At 41.1% G+C, this 25,913-nt stretch overlaps 1 long non-coding RNA gene across 1 annotated transcript in view; it reads right to left on the bottom strand.

Moving 5' to 3' along the window:
• The window catches only part of LOC144306129 (uncharacterized), a 31,688-nt gene extending 6,627 nt beyond the window's left edge, over nt 1-25,061 (bottom strand). The window contains exons 1-3 of the long non-coding RNA XR_013373162.1: nt 24,929-25,061; nt 24,110-24,210; nt 21,240-21,275 (exon numbers count right to left, since the gene is read on the bottom strand). This is a non-coding gene — a long non-coding RNA (uncharacterized LOC144306129). The remainder of the gene's footprint in view (nt 1-21,239; nt 21,276-24,109; nt 24,211-24,928) is intronic.
• Between the last annotated feature and the right edge of the window lie 852 nt (nt 25,062-25,913).

Here is a 25,913-nt window from a genome sequence, read left to right on the forward strand (position 1 = left end):
GGATTAGTTCATAGCACCACTTTGGGAACTGCTGGTGGTACTCAACTAAAGCCTTCTCTTGGCCAGCCCACAGTACCATGTCTTTGGTTATTGCTGGTATCCATACTTCTGTTTCCTTGATTATTGCTGGTTTCTATTAATGTGTACATGAAGACATGAACAGACATTTCTCCAAAGAAGACATACAAATGGCCGATAGACACATGAAAAAATGCTCAACATCACTCATCAGGGAAATACAGATCAAAACCACAATGAGGAGGTGCCTGGGTGGCTTAGTGGTTGAGTGTCTGCCTTTGGCTGTGGTCCTGATCCCAGGGTCCTGGGATCGAGTCTCGCATCTGGCTTCTCATAGGGAATCTGCTTCTCCCTTTGCCTATGTCTTTGCCTCTCCCTCTCATGAATAAATAAATAAAATCTTAAAAAAAAATCCACAATGACATATCACCTTACACTAGTGAGAATGGCTAAAATAAACAAGTCAGGAAACAACAAATGTTGGTGAGGATGCAGAGAACGGGGACCCTCTTACACTGCTGGTGGGAATGCAAGCCTGGAAAAACAGTATGGAATGTTCCACAAAAAGTTAAAAATAGAGCTACTCTATTACCCAGCAATCGCACTACAAGGTATATACCCAAAAGATATAAATGTAGTGATCTGAAGGGACACTTGCACCCCAATGTTTATAGCAGCAATGTCCACAATAGCCAACTTATGGAAAGAGCCCAAATATCTATCAACAGATGAATGGACAAAGATGTGTGTGTGCGTGTGTGTGTGTGTGTGTCTATACACACAATGGAATATCACTCAGCCATCAAAAAATGAAATCTTGTCATTTGCAACAATGTGAATGGAACTAGAGGGTATTATGTTAAGCAAAATAAGTTAATTGGAGAAAGATAATTATCACACAATTTCACTTGTATGTGGAATTTAAGAAAACAGAGGGTTGCTAGAGGGGAGGGAGGTGGGAGGTTGGGGTAACAGGGTGATGGGCATTAAGGAGGGCACGTGATGTAATGAACACTAGGTGTTGTATACGACTGATGAATCGCTGAACTCTACCTCTGAAACTAATAATATACTATATGTTAATTAATTTAATTTAAATAAAAAATGTGCATATGAGATAAAGAAATGATACATTCATTGTTAATGAGAATCTCAGAATCTAAAGCCACAAAATTTGTGGGCACAGGTTGAACACTTAAAAGACATTAGAGCACTTACCACCTAGCTCTGACTATTGTGTTAGAATAAGTTGATTATGGAATGGATTAAATCAACACTAGGTCACACATCAACCTCAAGAAATTTCTGTGCAATGAAGAACACGGTAAAACACTACATAGTCCCCAACTCAGTGGTATTCTCTCTTAGATATTAATTTGTCTTTGAGAGACCTAAGGCTTACTAAATAAACAAATAAATAATCCTCAAGTCCCCAAAAATTCAACATTCCACCTTCCAATGCAACAGCGTATTTTTGTATCAAAGAATTTTGGTCCTAGAAACTGTAGATATCTACCAAGATAGCAAAATCTTACTCAGACAACCTAGAATTAGAATGGCCATTATAAGGAATGTTCCAACCTGTTAAGATCAATTCATTTAAGAAGTGCACTTGAAAGAAAGAGTTCCCAAATCAAACCTAAAATAAGTATCCCAATCCCAAATGGGATGCCTATTTTAGTTGGTAGGCATAAGGCTTAGGATTTCAAAGTGCCTTTATTGAAAGATTTATTGCAAAAAGCTAAAAAAAGAAAAAGAAAAAGAAAAAGAAAGCTACAAAGCAAAAGACAGGACTGATGTGACTCCTACCTCTCCCCCGTTGTCCTTTACCTGAGTACTTACAGTCTGTCACTCCTCTATCTCAATCGCTCTTCCTCTCTGAGGAGACTAGAAGACCACACACAAAGCCTCGAAAAGTTAGTGGCATCACAGATCTCTCCTCATCTGCCTTCAAAGGAAGCCCCCAAACGGGCCCCTTAAAGGTCGGACACGACTTCAGGAGGTTCTCCACAAACTGCTACCAGTTATTCCCTTAAACAACCAAAGGGAAACTAACATTAAATTTAATGGAAAATCTTGCTAAATTCTTAGATATTGGAGCTACACTCTTAACTTTACCTCCCAACTCTGAGTCTGCAGATGGGACCCTAGAGACACAGGCAGAAGCCGGTGAACAGTAAGAATGCGTACCACAGTCCCTCTTCTGGATCTCTGCCTACAATTCCCATTTGAGAGAAGGAGGTAAAATTTCACCTGCCCCTTCCTTTCCAAATCCAGACCCACTGGTTATTGAGCCTTTCTCTCTCAGCCTTTCTCAAAATAGGCCAGGCAGAAAAGTAATTGCACCCCATTTATATCTCGGGCCCTGCCATTTTCAGTTCTCAGGAGAATTGTCTAAATCTTTATTTAAGTTATTTGGAGACTGGCTCTGGATCTTGGGAGAGTAATACCTTTTGTACCCTCTTTGGGAAGGCTTTGGGTCCATGGGGGTGTTCAGTACTACCAGGAACATTTACCATTTGTCCTGGCTGAAACCTAACAAGATAAGATATTTGAAAAGATTTTTTAAAGTAGCTTTAGGGTCAGAAGTTGGCCAAATTGGTGGCTGATAGAGCCTGATAAGACTTTTGTTTTTAGGTTTTCTCTTTTTTTTTTTTTTTTTTTAAGGCCTTCTCTTCTAAGCTAAAATGAAACTATGTACCCAGAAGGAAAGAAAAGCATTCCAAAGACAAAGTCTAAATCTAGAATATAGGAATCTTTTGATTTCCATCTTAAAGACCTTCTGATATAATGAAGCAAATTAAAGATAACATAGTTGGATAGGTAGCCAACCCCTTTGCTTAGGTCACCGCCCAATTCTTTGAGGAATTAAACACAATGGCCTGTGCCTTACAAACTGAGCCTTTACAAGAGCAAAATACAACTCTGGAAGGAACTCAGAGCCCATCTATCTTTTTTTTACTAATCCTCAAAGTTCCCCTTTTCATTTCAAAAAGATTATAGAGATTGTAAGATTTCTGGCTTTAGGAAATAAAAGTCCTTCTTGGGGGAACTTGTATTCTTTCCCCATGTCTTTGAAATGTGATTGTCCTATCTAGTATCCATGAATCTGATAATTCTTATCAGAGGGAATGAAGCAGGAAGGAAGGCTATTTGAAAACTAGGCCTATGAAAAAATTTAAAAGCCTTCCCCACAAATCTCAGTAAAAGTTGAAGTCATCTGAGCAGGTAAACTTAACATATTCCATATGCCAAAAACACAATTTGGATCCAACTTTTTTTTTTTAACTGAATGAGTTTTGCATTATCATACCTGTCTTATGGCTAAGATTTTAAAATAAAATCTATAAGATCTCTATTTGTGTCTCTTTGCTTATGTGTATATATGAATGTTGGAGATGTGTGATATTTTTCTATCTCCAGATGGTATTACCAAAATTAATTTGTAAATGAGCTCTATTTAATTGGCTTAAAAATAAGTGCTTATCAAATAAAGTATACCTAAAACTCTAAAAAATATAGAAACTAACCCAAATGTTTTTCAAACTTATGCAATAATCTAAAGTAATCTTTGGTAAATAAATTCTAGTTAAGTTTCTTTTTTTTTTTTTTTTTTTTTGGTTAAAATAAGCATGTTTGGAGTAATCAGCATTAAATATAGACCTACATCTTTTTTATTCTACTTGTGTTTGCTAGTCAAGTAAGTTCATGTTACCTCTGCCACAAAATTTGTCAGCAAGAAAAATAACTTGACATGATGACTAATTTGGTTTACTGTCTTGTGAAATTTTCAAGAGTAATATAAATGTGTTAAAAACAAGGGATCTAGATAGTGTAAGTGGGATAAGAATTCTTAGTAAAGTTTTTTAGCCATGATTATGTTTTATGGTATGTCTACTTAAATAGTTTTCTAAATCTTTTTTGGTAACTTGAGACTTTAGAGTTCTGCTAAGTTAGTTAAATGATAACTCACTGACTATATAGAGCATTTCCAAATAACATAAATTAGTGAAACATGAATTATTGAGCATAGGTTTACTTGTCTTCAACCTCATACAACAGGAACAAAATATATTTGGGTCTGGTAGTAAACATTTTGTGCCACAACGAAAAATTGTACTATGAGACAGTGTGTTTTCAAAATTCTAAAATGTATTCATAAATTTGACAATCTAAAGAATGTTTATGTAACAAAGTTCATAATTGCATGATTCTTAGTTTTCAATAGAAATTGAGGTTTCTAGGAGGTAAGAATTTTAATTAATAAATATAATTAAAACTACTACAAATAATGGAAACACCTCTGTATACATGAAAATAGGATGTTTTTAGTTAAGCAAAGATATGAGTTACACAGATGCATTTCTGTTAAAGGAAATAAAGTAAATTTGTCATAAGTAAAACTGGCTATGTCAGAGTGGGAAAGAGATAAAGGACAAATGGCACAAAAGATTGAGAAGAGAGAGAAACAGAGGATTTTACCTTGTATATAATCAATCTGGCTACAATTGAGTTGCTATTATAAGAGTTTTAAAAATAAGTGTTTTTTTAAGATTTTATTTATTTATTCATATGAGACGGGGAGAGGGAGAGAGAGAGAGAGAGAGAGACTCAAGCAGGCTTCATCCAGGGAGCCTGAGGCAGGACTCGATCTGGGGTCTCCAGGATCACACCCCGGGCTGACGGCGGTGCTAAACCACTGAGCCCCCCGGGCTGCCCAGTTTTCTTGGTGTTAAAAAATACTAAGTTTTTTTTTTTTTACAACTATGTAATACTTTTATATTTTGACTTTAATGTTTTCTATAATCACTTTGGTTAAATACATAATGATTATTGCACAATAATCTGTGATTTTTTTCTCAAGTGTTTTAAGTTTTTATTTAAATTCCAGTTAGTTACCACAGTTAATTAGTTTCAGAGGCACAATTTAATGATTCATCACTTACATACAACACTGATTCACAGAGTCTGATCGAAAGAGGGAAATCGTTAAGAACAGGACAACAGGTGCTAAATGGAGTTGCTCATGCTAAAAACCTAATGTCACAAAACTGACTTAATTACAGTTTCACCTCTCGCAGAAATAGAATAGTCAACCAATCAGGAATTGCCTAATGGGCACTAGTTAGGTAATGTAGTAGTCCCTTCCATCCTTAAAGAAAAGTGGCCTTGACATAACCAATCTGCTTTTTTGTTTGTTTGTTTAATATAACTTCCTTGTTCTGGCTCCCTTCTGCCTGCAAGTCTTTCCTATTGCACAGCCCCTAGGGATCCTTTCTGTCTATTATACTGGCTGCTACCTGATTCACTGATTATTGAATAAGCCAGGAAGATCTTTAAAATTCACTCAGTTGAATTTCATTTGTTTGTTTGTTTATTTAATTACACTTTTTTTTAAAATAAGAAGAAGTGAGACATTCAGAGAGAAAAACTATCTGGCCTCTGGGTACTCACCACTACACCCGCACGACTAAGTAAGAAAGAACAGGGGCCATGCCCTCGTGTGCTTCCTCTGAAAACTAACCCTGGGCAGTGTAGCTAAGCCTTGACCCAGAACTTGGAATTTCCTGTCCTTGATTCCAACTGTCCAGTTATCATGTTGCCTAACAGATGCCCCAAATTTGCCAATGTGAACCAGCACCTATTTCCTTGTGCTCTTGGATTATGCAAATAGACTGGCTTCTGTCTACACAATGCCTTCATCCTCAGCTTGGAAGACTTGAAAGCTGGAGACATTTTGACAGCTGGGGTCTGAAACCATCTGAAGGCTTCCTTGCTCACATTCAATGACGTTGATTGTCGTGTGGGACCCCAGATGGGATAATTGGCCAGGTCACTTTTATGTGGCCTCTTCATGTGGCTTCTTGGTTCCTTCACATCATAGTGTCTGGTTTCCAAGCACAAACATTCCAGGGGAACCAGGATAAAGCTGTATCACTTTTATGTGCTAGTCTTGGAAGTCAAATTGTGTCACTTTCACTGCACTCCATTGGTCAAGGTGGTCACCAAGACCCAGTCACATTTGAGGGAGGAAAAGGAGCATCATCATTCCATGGTTAGGATGCCAAGATCTCCTGGTAAGGAGAGCATGTGAGATAGAAGATGTAGTAGCCATTGTTGCCACACTGACTCATCCGTAGGGAGTAATTAGTGTATGTGTGTGGGGGTGGGTGAGAGAGATGTTGAAGCAAGATGGGAGGGAAGAGAGAAGCAAGTCTTGCATTTGTCCTGCACATTAACCAATACTGGCACATGTGCATAAAACCCACTGTTGGTTTCCATCTCTAGTATAGAACAAAAGCCTCAAGTATTTATTGAACTATAATTTGCCATTGATGTCAACTTTCGGCTCTTCATTGTCTATTGTTATATTACAAAGCAGATAGGAGGGCTGAGAGTCAGACAGGAAAGTGGTTCTTTGGTGAAAGTCTTTGGAATATACTTGATCTATATGTCCCCACAGGGTGAATGTTGAGGAGACTAGAGATAAAAACAGGTGAACAAAGAGCTTGAAGAGGAAGAAGAAAATGTTAATCACACATTGCTTGCTTCACAGTTTAACTTCAGCCAATCCTTCTAAGAAGTAAGAGTCAGCTTGGGCAGAAGTTTTTACCTTTTCTGTAGAATCATTTAATCAACATCCTGACTTAGAGAACTTCTTTATGCAGAATCAAATAGAAATATATAAACAGAAGTAAATGACAGGTATGTTCTCTAAGACTTGGAATTCCAGGTTGGAACAGAGATGTGAGATAAGGTAGGAAGTTTACCACCATATCACTGCAAGAAAACTATACTAAAATGTAGGTTGTGTGTAATTCTGGGAAGTTATATATTTACATACAGAAATATCAGTTAAGCCTCTTTAGTTGTAGGTGAGAGAAAGATACTTTGACAAATAAAAAATAGATTTATTTGGAATAAGATTGAACATTAAAAAAAAAAATAAGTTGAAAACAAGGATCATCAGGTTAAAGAACTATAGTAGCTCTGGGAAACTGAGTCCCAGGAACCAATGACAGTCTCACCAGTGTCACTGTAATTTGAATTAATGAACTCTAACCTTTTACAGTGTTTGGGTCATTAATCATATCGCATAGGAACACCACCTGAATAATGAGCCAGCGTGGGTCACACTAATGTAACTTGGCTAGGACGGAGGTTCTACTTATAGTCCCATGGATCTTATTGAACACAGGAAGACTTGAATGGTTCTGATATGCAACGTTTAGAAACATCTAGAACCTTGATGCTCAAATTTCGATCCATGTACCAGCAGCGTCAGCACTTCTTAGAGCTTGTTAGAAATGTGGAATTTAGATTCTATGTTAGAAATACCGGATTAGAATCTGCACAATAACATTTGAGAAGTACTGAATCAAACCAATGTTTATCGATCTAGGGGGCATTGCAATCACTGTGGAGATTTTCAATATGCAGCTGCTGAAGCTTGCTCTAGACCTACCAAACAGAGCTCCCCGTGGTAGCGCCAGGACGCTGGTGCCAACTGCACAGGTCATCACTGATGAAGACATTGAGGCTCAGGGAGATGACATACCTTCTCTCATCAAACAGACCTAGTTCTGTTTGTTTTCCTGTTATGTAGTTTTTTTTTGTTTTGTTTTGTTTTGTTTTTAATTTTTATTTATTTATGATAGTCAGAGAGAGAGAGAGAGAGAGGCAGAGACACAGGCAGAGGGAGAAGCAGGCTCCATGCACCGGGAACCCGACGTGGGATTCGATCCCGGGTCTCCAGGATCGCGCCCCGGGCCAAAGGCAGGCGCCAAACCGCTGCGCCACCCAGGGATCCCCTGTTATGTAGTTTTTGAGCTGTGTCTCTTAGAGTCTCCTGAGCTTGAAGGAAGAGACTGTTGAGCAGGATGATTCCTGAGAGAACAGTGGAAGCTATAGCATTTGTTCAGACACATCTGATGGGTTCTATGGTGGGCTGGATGCTCACCACTTACACTTGTTGTGCTGAATTAATATATTTATATATTCTGTGTTTTAATATCTGTTTCTTTTTTGACTCTGGAGGATGTAAAAGAATGAGGCTGGAGATGCAAATATTTCCATTTAGACAGTTGATACAGCCACATTAGTCTATGACAAGGATGACAAAAGTAAGGCCATTGTAATGACTAACCATACCATAGGATGCATAACTTCGGATTTTGGTATGGTTAGAAATTAGAAATCTTTTTTTCACTTATTATTTATAAAGTTGAACATGAAAATGGGATGCTGTGTTAGGTGGGGGAACAGCTGAGGTGGAGAGTTGCTAGTTAGTTTTGAACAAACCAAAATGAATGAGATTTGGACTCTGTAAGGGAAAACGCACAAAGAAGGAGAGATAGAAGAGGAAGGAGATATGGAGACTGCCTGTCACCAAGAGTGTTTTGGACAAAGCAGGCAAGAGCGACTGTGTTTGCCTGGCTAATGACAGTGTGTGAGTGACCAAGCAGCAGAGTACTTGAGGATGGGAGTCTTTATACAAATACCAAATCTAACTCTACCCAATACTACTAATAATTTTATTATTCCCACTACGTTTAGAAGAGATAATCTAAAAATGTTTCTATAATCAAGAAAGCAGAGTTACTTAAATTTGCAATTATCTAGTTAGTGATTTTTATATAATGCATATAGATTGTTCTGAGTTACCAAATTCACACGATCTGAAATAGAACACTGTATGCAGATGTGATTATATAGTAAGCTTTAAACTGCCCTTTAAATGAGATTTAAAAATAAATAAATCAATAAAATGATGTTGCAGCTAGGTGTGGACCATCAGCTTTAAAAACAATTGGTTTCAGGATGCCTGGGTGGCTCGGTGATTGTGTCTGCCTTCAGCTCAGGGTGTGATCCTGGAGTCCTGGGGTGGGTCCCACATCAGGTTCCTTTCACGGAGCTTGCTTCTCCCTCTGCTTGTGTCTCTGCCTCTCTCTGTCTATGTCTCTCATGAATAAATACATAAAATCTTAAAAGAAAATGGTTTCTTTACATAAATCTACCTCTTATTTCTCACAAATCAATTTGAAACAAGGAAGCCATTATTACCCACATAACCCTACAAGCTGGAGTGAAAGGTATGTTAAAACAATGCATACTTTTATTCGAGGGTTAGAGGGGACGTCAGCCTCCCTAAGGGCATCTTGAGCTCTGCAAAACATTCTCAGGAGGACAGCTACGCAGCCAACCTCTCTCCCTGGCGAGCTCACCCCCACCGTGGCATCTAGACCGTCCATGTGCCAACACAATATGCAGATCCCCACCTCCAGCCCAGACCTCTCTTGGGAGCAACAGACTGTTACCATGACAGCTTCACTGCAATGGCCCACTGGGATCCAAAAACAAATGTTCCAAATGCTATTCTTCTCTCATCAACCTGTTCTTACATAGTCTTTGTTATCTCAGTAAATGTTTCCGTTATCCAACCAGTTCCTTGAGGCAGACATGTAGAATTTCTTGCTCACCACTCCCTTCGTCTTATCACGCACTTTAAGTGTATCTCCAAGGCTTGCCCATTTTATTTTCAAACTATATGTCTTCTAGGGGAAAAAAAGGATAGATACTCTCAGAACAGTCTTGAATTCAACTTGATTCAACAAACAGAATTTGAAAGACTACAGGGTGCCTGGGTGGCCCAGTCAGTTAAGCATCTTCCTTTGGCTCAGATCATGATCCAGGAGTCCTGGGACTGAGTCCCATCTCTGGCTCCCTGCTCCTTGGGTAGTCTGCTTCTCCCTGTGTCCCTTCCTTGCTCATGCTTTTGCTCTTTCTTTCTCAAATAAAGAAATAAAAATCCTTTACAAAATAAAAGAATGCGGGGATGCCTGGATGGCTCAGCAGTTGAGCATCTGCCTTCGGCTCAGGGCGTGATCCTGGAGTTCTGGAATCAAGTCCCGCATCCGGTTCCCTACAGGGAGCCTGCTTCTCCCTCTGCCTTTCTGTCTCTCTCTCTCTCTCTCTCTCTCTCTCGTGTGTGTGTGTGTGTGTGTGTGTGATGAATAAATAAAATCTTAAAAAAATACATAATGTCATTTTAATTTTGTATAAAGGATAGAAGAGAAAAGACTATTTTGAGGAAGAACACTCTACCCTGACTGAACAAGACTAACTGGGAAGTCATTGGATTTCTTCTCTGTTTGCCCCAGGGTGTGGGACATGTAATGAAGTGAGGCTGGGCATTAACAATCCTTTTTGTCTTTTGGGTTTGAAACCTCATGAGACAGAAATCTAGTTTTCTATTTTACAAATAAAAGTGGAAGATGTGCAGAGAGTGGGGCATGTTGTGCAAGAGCTAATCGGAGGAGATGAGCATGTACCTGGAGGCTGCTGACAGCCCAGATCACCATGAAAAGTAACTTCTTAAAGGTCTATAGGAAGTTGCTCCTAAGGCTCTGCACCAAGCTCTTGAACCTCACATCACTCCGTTCAGGAGCTGCATATGCACTCTCGGGAAGCATCCACCTGCAAGATAACATTGCAGGTGAACATGCACCTTATCCTACCATGCACACCGGACACTAGCTGGTGGCGTTTCAAGACTCTGAGAAATAAACATTGAACAAGGATATTGTACATCTTTTAAAAAATCTAATCTAAGTTGTATATCAGCTTCCTTATAATTAATAATCAGAGAAGAATTATTCTTCCACTTTAAATGATTACTTATGCTTGTAGAAAAAAGAAATTTTTGTGGGGAGTGTGTGCTACATACTCTGAAGCTCTACCTTCCAGTTCAAAGGGAATACTATCCCCTGGTAACAGCCCCTCACTTTGCAGATTCGACACCTCCAAGAATATCCATAGACTTCTTTGCTCTGCTTCAGCAAAACTGGGAAGTGGCCGTGGGTCTTCTGTGTTTCCTGTGTGCCAGGGCGCTGTAGAGGTCATGCTGTGTGCTTTCCTCACTGCATGCCATTCTGCAATTTCAGATCCTGTAGGATATTTCTCTAGGGTTGTGCCAGGGTAGGCTAGGGATAGGGTGCAGGGAGCAGCTGGGTTTGTAGAAAGATGGATGTCTGGGGTCAAAAGTCCTGATAAAATGTCCCAGGGCAGGCTTCCGATCAAAGAGAAGAAAAGCTGAAGCCATGATCAATCTCTCTTCTCCTGCAGGCCCATGTCCCTCATCCAGGCCAGAGGCCAGGAAAGGCTCTACCTCTGGGGAGGTAGGCATAGGGGAGTCCTGGCCAGGGGGCTGGACTCAAGTTCAGGGCAACCTTCCAGCTGTCCCTGAAGGGAGGTATGAAAGAGGGATAGGGCCAAATAGTAGCTTGGGCAGGAAATAGTGTCAAGATTTCCTTTTTAGTATTGGGAAGCAAAGGTCCAGAAAGGCTGGGTTTGCTTTGGTCACAGATAGATCCTGGAATCCAGGCTGCTGATATTCCTGAAAACTCTATCTCCTACATCAGGAACTGCTCATAGACCATGGCCTGCCTCCCTCCAGGATGAGCACTTCACCCTCCTCTATGTCATTATACATTTCAAAGTATATTTTCATCAGTTTTTAAGTGGGAAGGCAACACCTGCCTTCCTGCTCCTCCCTGACTCTCTTTCAATTACTTTCAAGAAGCAAAGACAGAATGTTCATGGCTATGAAAGACTGAGATTTGGCTTGCCTGACTTGAATAGTCTTGGTAACATCAGAACTGCTTAGAGCCTAGGTTTCTTTATTATTTAAATTAAATATAATATTCTTCTGGCAACCCTGGAGTTCTGAGGATCAAATAAACTAAAAAAAAAAAAAATGGTCATACTGTTAAAAGTAGTATTTGAATTTACATTTGCATCAATTTCTTTTAGAGGAAGTGGTGGTTGTAGCTGATTTGAGCGCTATGCGGGGGCTCAGAGATTTGAGCCCAGCAATGCTACTTACCAGCTGATTTGGACTTTAGATTCTTTATCTTAAAAATGTATAGGTCAAGATGGCCAACAGACACATGAAAAGATGTTCAACATGATTCATCATTAGGAAAATACAAATCAAAACTACAATGAGATATCACCTCACACCTGTCAGAATGGCTAAAATCAACACCACGAGAAACAACAGGTGTTGATGAGGCTTCAGAGAAAGGGGAGCCTCTTAACAACAGGTGGGACTGAAAACTGGTACGTTTTTCTCTGGAAAACAGTATGGAGTTTCCTCAGAAAGTTAGAAATAGAACTACCTTATGATCCAGCAACTACTAGGTATTTATCCCCAAAATACAAAAATACTAATTTGAAGGGATACATGGACCCTGATATTTTCGCAGCATCATCTTCAATCGCCAAATTATGGAAAAAGCCCAAATGTCCATTGACTGATGAATGGAAATGGAATATGACTCAGCCATAAAAAGAATGTAAACTTGCCATTTGCAATGACTTGGCGAGAGCTAGAGAGTATTATGCTAAGAGAAATAAATCCATCAGAAAAAGACCAAAACTATATGATTTCACTCATGTGAAATTTAAGAAATAAAACCAATAAAAATGTGGGGGAAAGAGGTGGAAACCAAGAAACAGACTCTTAACTATAAAGAACAAACTGATGGTTACTGGAGAGGAGGTAGAGGAGAGGAGTGGATTAAATAGGTGATGGGTATTGAGCAGGACCTTTATTGTGATGAGCACCAGGTGTAGTATGGGAGCGTCGAATCACTATATCCTACACTTGAAACTAATATTACACTCTGTTAACTAACTGGAATTTAAATAAAACTTTTAAAAATGGGTAGATCACAAACAGCTCCTGCAGTGTCCATTCAGGCATTATTTCTCTTATTCACTAAGCATATGTTGAGCATGGATTCTGTACCAGCTACTGTTCTAGGCACTGGGGCTCAGCATTGAGTGCTTAAAGCCACTGACCTTATGTCATTTATTTTCAGTGGGGAGGAGACAGATAGTAAATACATAAGTGTACTGGTCTCCTTGGGATGCCATAACAAAATACTATGGAGGGGCAGCCTGGGTGGCTCAGTGGTTTAAACACCTGCCTTCGGGCCAGGGCGTGATCCTGAGGTCCTGGGATCGAGTCCCATGTCAGGCTCCCTGCATGGAGCTTGCTTCTCCCTCTGCCTGTGTCTCTGCCTCTCTGTCTGTCTGTCTCTCTCTCTCTCCCATGAATAAATAAATAATCTTAAAAAAATACTATGGAGTGGGAGGCTTAAACAGCAGACATTTACTTCTCACAGATCTGGAGATTAGAAGTCTAAGCTCCTGGCAAGAGCTCTCTTCTTAGCTTATAGACAGCTACTTTCTCACTATGTCCTCACCAAGGCCTTTACTTGGTGCATGTGTGCAGGGAAAGGGAGAGATCCCTGTCTCTCTTACTTTTCTTATAAATCCATCAATCCTATTGATTAGGATCCCATGCTTATGACGACCTCATTTAACCTTAAATGCACTGAAAAACCTTATTTCCAACTGTAGACTATTAGAGCTTCAATCTATGAATGTTGAAGGGACACAATTCAGTTTATAGTAGTAAGCAATTCAGTGAATAAAATAATTTGAGATAATGACAAGTGTTATAAAAATTACCAAAAAAATATATAAAGCAAGTGAGAGAATATGAAGCACCTTCTAAGTGCCATTATTTAATAGGGCATATCTCAGTCAAAGTCCAACTGGTGGGTCAGCCTTGCAATAACAGGGAAGAGGACTCCAGGCAGAGGAACAGCAAGTCCAGGTTCCTGAGACTGGACACAGCTTGGCAAGTACAAACGCATCAAGAGGGTCAGAACTGCTAAAACAGAGTGAGGGAGTTAGGAGGTGGGTCAAGAGCAGGTCATAGAGAATCCCACGCTGTATTCTATGGGGAATGCCTTTGAAGCTTATAAGTAGTGAAGTGCTATGACCTGACCTATACTTTACAAAGATCATTCTACCATTGAGTGATATTTTTTTTTTCTTCTGGAGGAGGAAAAGAGGGGTGGCAAAGGTTGATGGGGCCAAGGTCTCATCTAGGTCAGAGATAATGGTTGATCAGCTTGAGTTGGTGGTAGTAAAGATGGAGGGGAAATGGATGGATTCGTGACGGACTGTAGAAAAACTGTGAAGAAAATCTGTAATGAACTAAATGTGGGATATGAAATAAAATGAAGAATCAAGTCTGACTCAGAATTTTGGTCTTAGATGCTTCTAGCCCTTTCTGGCTCAGTTCTTTTAGAGAGATGAGGAAGAGCAGGGAAGGATAGATTTCGTGGGGTCAGTTCTGTTTGGGTACGTTCAGTTTTATACGTCTGCCACATATATACCTGGAGATAAAGAGGTCATAAGTCCTGTCTGCTACCTCTTTCCTGTCCACAAACTCCTTCTCACCCAGTGCCTTCCTACAGGCCACCTCTACTAGCACCATCATGCCAACTGTGATCCTACCTTTGCCCTCCATGACTGCCATCCCAACAACCCAGAACCCCACCCCCTGCCCTCCAAGCCATCTCATATCAATACTGCCTCTCCCTTTCTCCCACTGCTTTCATAAGATGATCCACTTCTTACCACCTCCCCTCTATCAATGTCATAACCTCAAACATGACTTCTTTCCACTATGATCTCCATCTTACCAATCCTGTAAGCCCTCTACTACCTACACTCATATCAACCTGCCTGCCATGTCGTCTCCTCCACAACACCAAGATGCTAAATCAGATTCCAACCCCCTTATTCCATACCTTCATTACTCCAACTCTAAAGGCCACCTTTTCCCCTAAATGGCCTTCATTACACAAATTCTACATGCCACAGATTATCATCCCACCACTCCATCACATCAATTCTGACTCCCACCCCTCCCATGACTTCCAACACATCAGAAATCCCCCATTTCTTTTTTAAAAATATTTATTTATTTATTCATGAAAGACACAGAGGGGGAGAGAGAGGCAGAGACACAGGCAGAGGGAGAAGCAGGCTCCATGCAGGGAGCCCAATGGGGGACTTGATCCCTGGATCCTGGGGTCACGCTCTGGGACAAAGATAGGCCCCAAACTGCTGAGCCACCCAGGGATCCCCAGCAATCCCCCATCTCTTATGGAGTCCACCTCTATCATACCCACTCTGATTCACACCTCCTAATCCATGTTTAGAATGATAGCAGTGGTATAATGCAGGAGTAGAGAAATGGTGTTTGTGGGATGGAGGACAGGAGGAGAAGCAATGGGCAACAGTGCTGTTATTATGGAGCTGGTGGAGGGGATGAGGTAGTAGGTGGTTTGGTTGGATTTATAGAAGAGAGTAGATGAATGTCAGTGTTGGTATGATGGGAGTGGTAGAAGGGTGAGATTAGTACATGGATGTGGAGCACCTGGCTGGCCCAGGTGGTAGAGCATGTGACTTTTGATCACAGGGTCATAAGTTCAAGCCCCACACTGGGTGTAGAGATGACTTTACAAAAATCCAGTATGTTGGATATTGGAAGGAAGAGGAAAGGAAGTGGTTTAATATGATAGAGGAGGTAGAGATGAGATGATTCGACCTAGATTTGGTGATGGAGGTAGAGGGTAAGAAATGAAAGCCTGGTTTGGTGTGATGGATGTGGTAGAAAGAAGGAGAGGGGATACAAGATTGGTATCATCATGTACCTCTAGATAGAATTTCTATGTATGATCCTCCCCCCCACCCCCCCCGGAGGGAGGAGGTAGGAGTCAGGGTTGCTGTGATAATGGAGGTAGAGGAAAGGAGGTGAGAATCTGGTTAGGCATGATGGCCATGGTAGAGGGGAAGAAATAGGAAGCAGGCTGCTATGATGGAGGTTGTGGAGGGGAGAAGATGTGAATCAGTTTTGTGTGGTGGATTCGGTGGAGATGAGGCAGTAGGAGGTAGCTTTGGAATATTGGAGGTGGAGGAAAAGAGAATGTAGAGATGTGGTGGTGTGGTAATGGTCATGCAGAAGAGGTAGTGGGAATTAGTCTTGGTCTGATGGAGGGAAGCATATGAAATTAAGAGTTGAGTGCTTCCAGTGATGAAGGTGCAGCAATGAGAGGTGTGTTGGTAGGACGGAAGTGGTGGAGGGGAGGAGGGGAGTATTCATGGATGGTGCTACTCAAGGGAAGGAAATGGGAGTCTAAGTTGGTGTGATGGCACTGCTGGGATGAAGGCAGGAAGCTGTGGTATTGTGATTGCAGTTATGAAGGGGAAGATGTGAATACAGGGTTGTAATAGATGTAGTGAGAGGTGGGCTGGCCTGTTAAAGGTGGTGAAGTGGCAGAGGTGAGGGAGTAGTTGGCATGATGGAGGTGTTGCATGGAAAGAGGTCAGAATCATGGTAGATGGAGGTGTTGGAGGGGAGGAGGTGATTTTGATGTGATGGTTTGGAGGAACAGAGGAGATGGTGGGTCAGTTGGTGGTGATAGTGGGAGAGATTGGACATGGGAGATGGGGCTGTGTTGATGGCGGTTTTGGAAGTGAGGCAGTGTTTGTCAGGGTCGGGGTGATTGAGGTGGTTGAGACGTGGAGACATGGAGACGTGGAGATGGAAGCCTTGTGTGTTTGGGGGTGGTGAAAAGAAAGGGCGGGAGGCAGTGTCGGGGTGACGGAGGTAATGGAGAAGGAAAGTTTGAGTCTTCAGGTGACAAATTCCCTTCTTTTCTTAAAACTCCACTTTGATTTTACTGGCTTGTTTCTAAAGCTATGCACATTATTCTTTAAAATTATATTCTCTCATAGATAATTTTGTATTTTATATCTGCCTGCTACAATCTTAACCACCTAATTTCTTTCCCCAGGAAAATCACACTACACGGGGAGTTAATAGATGTAGGTCTTAGGGCTGATTTGATCACAGATACCAATTGAGATATAATCGGAAGAATTAGATCTATCTCTACCAACCACACTAAACATCATGTGATATCCTTAAAATAATTTAGAATAGAATCATACTAATAACATCATGAACTGTCACACCCCACACTTAGCACATCGTAGCTTAAAAATCATTTTCCCCTGCATCATTATACTTTTGGAATTATAACAACCAGTGTCAGGTTGTCATCTTGGAGTTAGTTCCATGACATCAAACTAAAGTCCCATAAATTTTGTTCTTAGGTTTGTAGCTGTACCTGCAACATTTTATCTGTTCTTAAAGCATGAAGAAGAGCAGACAGGAGCAAAAATGTCAACTGCTTTAGTAAGAAAAACAAAATCCCTCTCAGAAGCCCATTTACATTTCAGAACCGCATCATATGTTCACACTTAGGGACCAGAGAAGTAGAATTCTAGGAGACGTAAGTAACTGTTCAAGTTGGTAGTTTTATGTACACGTTTTTTTCTTTTTAAATAGCAACGCATGTCTCTCACTTGACTTCCATATACATTCTAGTTTTGTGTTGTTTTTGTTACTCCTCTATACAATTTCTATGGTAATAATTAACATCCCTGGAGTGGAGTTAATGGAGAGGAAGAAGTCTGCTGGCAGTGGAAGGGATAACACTCAGGTAAGGCAAGGGACCTGGCTCCCTCCTGGGAGGTGCTAGAGTCTGAGCTCATGTCAGTGAGCAGTTCTAGTGACCGGGTGCTGATTAAGGGACTAGTCTCCTGGCATTCGGAGAGGGGAGCTCCCCTGTAGTAGCTTGGGCCCATTGGACTCAGATGAGGTCAATAAGCGCGGCCTAAATTCACACACTTGGCTGAGACTCGGCACAGTCCTCCAAGTTTCTGAAGGAAATTGGTCTTTGTTTCACTTGTGGAGGAAAATGCCTCATCAAGGAGAGTGGACGGTCTCTCAGTGATTCTGAAAGGTGATCTTCAGCCTAGCACAGGCTAAATGGGATGAGGATGTCAAGGAAAGAGGAGAACAGTGAGTCCCTCACCTTCTGAAGTTTCCTACTAGTCTTGGTTAGATAGCAGATGTGGCTGGATGAGACTGGAGAAAGCTGTGGAGCAGGGCTGCACAATTTCTCTGACAGCTGCCTGTCTGTGAGATGGACATCCAGGCACTTCCCTCCAGCTGGCCTCATGAAAGGAACACTTCAGGGCCCAGGAGCTTTTATGAAACTGTACCAGGTACAGTCAGGCAATCACCCAGCCATCTGTGAGATGACCTCTGCCCTTCCCTCTTTCTGGGAAGGTGAGAAGTGGGCGTAGGAACTAGAAAAGGAAGAAATAGAACTGGTAATCTGAAGCCCTGGACAGTGCTTTGCAGCATGACACCGGGGAACGATGTAATTGTTGGAAAGATGGCCCCACTCCGGTTACAGCAGACAAGGTTTCCTGTTGATATCTTGTTTTCCTATATTCAGTCTTCACCTCCATCCACCTATCCTAAACATGGCTCTGGAGTCTTCTTAGAAAACCTTCTAACAGTCTGCCCCATGATTTCCCCACTTGGGGACAAGATTAGCTTACTCTGAGCTCTTGTGGAGAGTTACTCTGCTGGAGACCCCAGACTCTCAGTGGATAATTGAAGATAGGGCACTTCTAGGGATTTGGTTGGCTATTGATAGAAATTTAGGCAAGGTGAGTAAAGAACGTCCTGAAACCATTTTACCCCTGTTCAGATCCTTCCTGTCAGTTAGAAGATGAGGAGCAAGTATCAATTTTTCACCTTTGGCTCCCTGCCCACGCAGAGATTCCGGGCACCTCGATGCAGCCAGCATGGGGGCGGGGGGGTAAATTATGCACTAGCAGACTGATGACATTGCAGGTGGGACTGCATGGTCACCCTCCATGGAAACTGCCTTCCTTCCACTCTCCTCTTCACTCATTTCTCACCTGGGACATTTGCCTCTTGTCCTCAGCTTTCTGGAGTTTCCTAGTCTACTGCTACCCAGATTCATATGGAGGTGGATATGATTAAGATTAGATAAATCTTAACCTGGACAGGTTTTCTCGTGGTCTCTCAGAAAAAAATCAACCAAAGGATACGGGCTCAGAATGTACACTGAGTCACCGTGGAGGGATGCAGGTCTGCACATCTTCCAGGCACTTGTGGCTATGAGAGAGACAACTACTCTTAAGCCTATGAAAGACCACATGACATCATTGAACATTTTGGTAAATTCAGTCTCAAAACAATTTAAACATCTTTTGTGAATCACATCATTTCATGAAATAGCTTTATGAAGGTAAGTTGGGCACGTGGGGTGAGACTGCTTTTTCCTAGAGTGACCCCCTTATTGAATAAAACTCCAAACAAATGCCAAGGAATGGAAGCTCCATCGATGTAAGATGTTCTTTTGTGAAGAGTGAAGGATTTCTGTCCCAGAGACTCAGTCACACCATGAATGTGCTGCATACAAGTGCACTGGGGGTGGGTCTCGGGCCGGGGAACAAGCAGGCAGGGACTAGTGCTGGCCTGGAGGGGCTGTGCTCCTCTATGGGGGTGTGGGGGGTCTGGAATTGTTAATGCTTTTATTATGCATTCTTGTAGAGGTTTTAATCTTGAATATCACTAAAATTGCTTTTATCTTCATCCCCATTTTTTTGAGGGTATTATGTGCCTTTCACAAAAAATTTCTCTCCTTTCCATTTTTTTCTCTCCTCGTCTCTCTTTTCTCCTCATCCTTCCTCTCTCCAACACTATCTCTTCTTTCTCCCCCTTCACTCACCTCTCTCCCTTCCACCTTTCCCCTCTTTCCTCCTCCTGTTTCCCCTGCCTTCAGTTTCTGGCTATCCCACTTTCTTGCCCACACTCTACCAATTTCTGTAAACATATAAGAAAGAGGCCATGATGGTTCCTTTTCCTCATGCTACATCTCTGTATTTGAGACAAGTGAGAAAAACTAAAAGCATTTGAAATGCTTCAAGGGTAAGAGAAGGTTAGGGAAGAGTGTCAATGGGTTTATTCTATTAAGACCATTGGGGATTCTCTGTGCTGGCAGATTTATTTCTTTGTGAAATGATAACTGATAATACCTGAAGGGGCAAAAGAGTGCTTTAGATCATGTCCATTACCGACAGCAAACAATATCTCAGGGAGTGTCAGGGAAAGAAACCTCATGGCTGTATCACACACTTTCCAGTTTGCCATTTCATCCTTGTCACTTTTATGCTCATTTGGGGACTAGAAAGGACTATAAGGGCTTATATAAAGTTATTTTTTTCATGCTTTATAACAACACGTGCTGCTGCTGCTGCAGCTACTTTAACCTTCCATACCCTCTGCTCTTGCCAAATTTATGGAATCTCTGGTACTTGACTCTCTAACTGCACCCAAGTCAGCATCATCTTCATGAGGAAATAAGGACTACCCCAGAACTAGCACAAGCTACTGGCTCACTCTCGTTCCCTGCTCATCACAGTTTCAAGACCCCAAAGTCACAACCGGTACATTCAGCATTGATTTCTTTCCCATCAGTTCACTCCACACCATAGTCCACACCCATTAGAGTCAAGTTCCAGTAGTCTGCAGTTCACTGAAGGGACACAGAGGCACAGGGAAGTCACATGATGAAATGTTAACCCAAAGAAGTCCCCAGATTGATGCGGATGTTATGGAGTTATGTGGTCCAGTAAACAACTGGCTTAAACACAGATTATTACTGAATCTGAGAATTGCAATTTTACACACCATAGGATCTCAATCACAAAACTCTTCAAGTTTTAAGGCAAAGAAGAAAAAACAAGTAAGCAAACAGACCAAAACCTCACCACAAGTTTCTCCCACAGATATTGTGGCAGAGAAGCCTTTTTGTTAATGCTCCATGAACCTTGCCCAGCATCTGTGGCCCCCATCCACTGCCACCATTGCTGCATGCTGCACCCCAGCCACCACCACTGTTGTACACCATGCACTAGTGGCCACCATGCTTGGGGGATTGGGCCTAGGACCTGCAGCTAGGCATGAACATTGTTAACACTCCCACTCTGCTCCCTGGCCCTCCTACAATCATACCACCTTAGAGCCAGCTCGCCTGGGTCTCACTAATACCACAGAAAGCAAGTACAGCCCACAATAGGCAGAAAATTGGTGCAGACATCCAGACTGAAATAAAAAGTGACTCATACACAATAGCAGGATGCAAGCCACACATGTAGGAAACTTCTCTGAAGTGCTAGGTTCTGGTGAACAGGGGACACTGGCTTTCTTCATAAAGCCAGAAGACATGGCTGATTTTGATAACACACATGAAAAGACACTGAGAAATAGACCAAACGAGCAGACAGAGGAATATATGTCAAATAAAGGAATAGGACAAAATCACAACAGGAGATCTAAATGAAACAGAAATAAGTAAAACACCTGACAGAGAATTTAAAGTAATTATTATAAAGATACTCACTGGATTTCAGAAAAGGGTGGAGGACATCAGTGAGGCCTTTGGCAAAGAGATAAAAAATAACATGTCAGAGATAAAGAACTCAATAAACAAAACTACAAATACAATAGAAGGAATAAATAGTAGTCTACTGGAAGCAGGCATGTATAAGTGACCTGGAGGAAAAGCAATCCAGCTGAACAGATAAGAGACAAATACTGTGTAAGGAGAATAAGCATAGAGAAAGTGACATCATCAAATGTAATAACATTCATATTATAGGGATCTCAGAAGCACTATAGAGAGAAAGAGGGACAGAAAATGTATTTGGTAAGATAATAGCTGAAAACTTCCCTGATGGGGGAAGGTAAATGAATTCAGATCCAGAATGTATAGAGGTCCTCCAATAAATTCAACCCAAGGAGGTCCACACCTAGACACATGGTAATTAAAATGGCAAAAAATAATGAAAAGAAAAAATTTTAAATGTTGCAAGAAGAAAAGAAGACAGTTATATACAAAGAACACCTCATAAGGCTATCAGCTGATATTTTCAACAGAAACGTTACATGTCAGAAGACAGTGGCACAATATATTCAAAGTCCTGAAAGGGAAAATCTCCAGCCAAGAATACTCTACAACCGAGGCTATCATTCAGAACAGAAGGAGAGATAAGGAGATTCCCAGACAGAAGTTAAAGGAATTCATGACACTAAACCAGCAATATGAGAAATGTTAAGGGGAACTCTGCGGCAGAGTGGGGGGAAAAACAGAAATAAGAGAAAGAAAAATAGGAAGCACAGAAGCAAAAATAGCTAACTAACTAAGCATACCTGGAAAAATCAGTCAAAAGAAGCACAAAATAACATGATGTAAAATATGATACCTAAATCAGAAACATTGGGGGGAGGAGGGGAGAGGTTCACAATTAAGTGACCGTTGGCTTAGTACAGACTGCTGTATGCAGATATTACATATAAACCAAATGGTAACTACCAATTAAAAAACAGTCATAGAGGGACTCCCGGGTGGCTCAGCAGGTGAATGTCTGCCCTCGGTCCAGGGTGTGATCCTGGGGTCCTGGGATCGAGTCCTACATTGGGCTCCCTGCAGGGAGCCTGCTTCTCTCTCTGCCTGTGTCTCTGCCTCTGTCTCTGTGTCTCTCATGAATACATAAATAAAATCTTTGGGAAAAAAACAGTAATAGATATGCAAAAAATAAAGAGCATAGGACGAATTCAAATATTTCACTAAAGAAAGCTAACTAATAATGAAAGAAGAAAGCAAGAGAAGGAACAGAGAGGAACTACAAAAAGCAACCTAAAGAATTGGGAGAGGAAAGCAAAATTAAACTTTTGAGATTACACCAAAATAAAAAGCTTCTACACAGTGAAGGAAATAATCAACCAAACTAAAAGACAACCTGCTGAAGGGGAGAAGATATTTGCAAATTGCAGACCTGATAAAGGAAGGGTTAGTATCCAAAACATATAAAGAACCTAAACAGCTTAACATTCCATAAAAATAATCCAATTTAAAAAATGGGCAGAAGACATGAACAGATGTTTCTCCATAAAGATATCCACAGACAGACACATAAAAAGATGTTCAACTTCACTCATCATCTAGAAAATGCAAATCAAAAATACAGTGAGATACCACCTCACACTTGTCAGATAGATCAAAATCAAAGCACAAGGAATAGCAAATGTTATAGAGGATGTGGAGAAATAGGAACTCTCGTGCACTATTGGTGGGAATACAAACTGGTACAGCCACTGTGGAGAACAGTATGGAGCTTCCTCAAAAAGTTAAAAATGGAACAACCGTATGATCTAGTAATCATACTACTGGATATTCACACAAAAAATGCAAACATGCTAATTCTAAGTGATATATGCATTCTTACGTTTATAGCAGCATTATTTACAATAGCTAAGCTATGGAAGCAGCCCAGGGGTTTGTCAATAGATAAATGGATAAAGAACGAGTGATATATATATATCAATGGAATATTATTCAGCCATAAAGTGAATGAAATCTTGCCATTTGCAACATCATAGATTGAGCTGGAGACTATGACATTCATCAAAATAAGCCAGTAAGAGGAAGACAAATACCATAGGATTTCACTCACATGTGGAATTTAGCAAACAAAGCAAAGAACAAAGGGGAAAAAAGGAGAGATGGACGAACCAAGAACCAGACAATTATAGAGAACAAACTGGTGGTTACCAAAGGGGAAGGGGTGGGGGGGATGTGGTAAATAGGTGGTGAGGGGGACCCCTGGTGGCTCAGCGGTTTAGTGCATCCTTCAGCCCAGGGCCTGATCCTGGAGACCCGGATGGAGTCCCACATCAGGCTCCCTGCATGGAGCCTGCTTCTCCCTCTGCTTTTGTCTGTGCCTCCCTCTGTGTGTGTGTGTGTGTGTGTGTGTGTGTGTGTGTGTGTGTCTCATTAATAAATAAATAAAATAATAAATAAATAAATAAATAAATAAATAAATAAATAAATAAATAAATAAAATTTAAGGATTGCTCTTGTCATAATGAGTGCTGAGTGACGTATAGAGTCTTTGAATACACGGAACACCTGATACTAATATTGCAATCTATGTTAACTATATTAAAGTTAAAAACTAAAATATATGAAAGAGGTTGCAGGGAGGGTAGAATGAGAGGACATGCACACAAACATACACCTCCTTGGAAGAACTAGAAAGAAATGTTAGCTGAACTAGGAATTGCACTTATCCTCATCACTCTCATGGAAGAGCCCCTGTGGAACATTGGAACGTTCCAGTTGGCCATAGCCTGCAGGGTCACGCACACCATGAAGAAAGTGTCTCAGGATGTGACTCCATTTTTGGCTGCTGCTGTAATTTTGTTTTTTACCTCAGGATAACTCTTCTTCAAGGACCAGTGGAAGATCCGTGGACAACGGCCTCCTGTACCAGTTGCCGCAAATGCCCAGTGCTCTCTCTGCTGCGGGTCAACTTAGTTATGGAAACAAACAAACAAAAACAAACATTAGAAAGTGAATCAAATTGAAAGCTCAAGTACGTAAATGAGGAAAAAGGACTTTTTCAGCTGAGAGAGCTGTGGCTGTTACCCTATACCTGCCTCTATTTAATGAATTTTCCTTTGGGTCCTTTTCCAAGACGCCATTCCAGGCCATGAAAGTGGCTATACTTTTAAAATCTGATTCTTTGAGACGAGATGTTGTAATGCTGCCAACGCAATGACACCAGGCCACGTACTGCTGCTCTAGCATGCCTCGGGCCTTGTACCTTCAGGCCTTCACCTTCAAGTTTTACTGCCTCTGTATTGCCTTACCCTGAACCCCCACCCTTTTCACCTACCAAAGTGTAACCATTCCTTGACTTCCGAGGTCATCCCGTCTCCCCTAAAAATTGTCCCTGACTATCCCTCACCTAGATGCCAAAGAATATTGCTTGCTTTGTGCCATACCACAGCATCCTCAACTGCCTCAAATGGAAGGCCTCACTCATCATTGTGATTGTAAATTGTGAAATTCTGAGGGGCTGGATGTTTCCCTGTCCATTTCTGCTAATCTTCCCCGGGCTCAGATTCCTGCCTTCCCCACAGTAGGTACTCAATAAATCAATGCAGAGCACCGATTCGGTAGCCACTGTCCCTTATAAGGGCATCTTGTCCTTTCCCACAGAGCTAACATGATGGACGTCTACCAACCTTCGATGCCTGTCAGTCTGTTAGGTTTCACCACGTTGTCTTCTCTGGGAGCTGAGACGGCCACGTCAACAGAATCGCTCTGGCATCTGCTGTTCTGCGCAGTCTTGCTGCGTCTCTAATGCCAGGAGGTTTGTGAAAGCACTAGAGTGGGTTGCACACCAGGCAAGCAGCTTGTGCATCCTATCTTTCTTGCCCGGGAAGAATTATCTTCTAACAGAAAGACCCAAATTGGGTATCTGTACAATTTTTAAATGTTTCTTAACAAGGTTGAGGCCATGTCTATGTCTCTACTCTTTCCTCCTTTTTCTCTTTCTCATCCATTTCTATGCCTCCTTTTCCAGATATCTATTTCTTTTCCTTTTATTAAGTATTTAGTTTTTATGTATTCTTTTAAAATTTTTGATGTTTAATTCTATTTAGTTAACGTATAGTATAATATTAGTTTCAAGTGCACAAGGGACGCAATACTTCCATGCATTGCTGGTGCTCACCACAAGTGCACTCCTTAATTCCCATCACCTATTAGCCCATCTCTCACCCTTTCTCTCTCTCTTTCCCCTTTGATTGTTGGTTTTATTTCTTAAATCCCACAAATGAGTGAAATCGTTTGGTATTTGTCTTTCTCTTACTGGCTTATTTTGATTAGCATAAAGCTCTTTCTAGACTTTAACACTTCTTTAAATGTGTGCTAGAATTCACTCATGAAGCCATCTGGTCCTGAACTTTTTTTGGGGGGGGAATTTTTTTATTACTGACTCAACAGCTTTGCTGGGAATTGGTCTATTCAAATTTTCTTTTTCTTTATGTTTCAGTTTTGATAGGTTATATATTTCTAGGAATTAATCCATACACAAAAGTAAATTCAAAAACTAGAAATTTCATTCTTCAGCATGTGTCTATCCAGTTCGACACCATTTGTTGAAAAGACTATCTTTTTCCCACTGGATATTCTTTCCTGCTTAGTCAAAGATTAAATGACCATATA

This window comes from Canis aureus, chromosome 3, assembly GCF_053574225.1.
Source record: "Canis aureus isolate CA01 chromosome 3, VMU_Caureus_v.1.0, whole genome shotgun sequence".
In the NCBI taxonomy this organism is placed as follows: domain Eukaryota; kingdom Metazoa; phylum Chordata; class Mammalia; order Carnivora; family Canidae; genus Canis; species Canis aureus.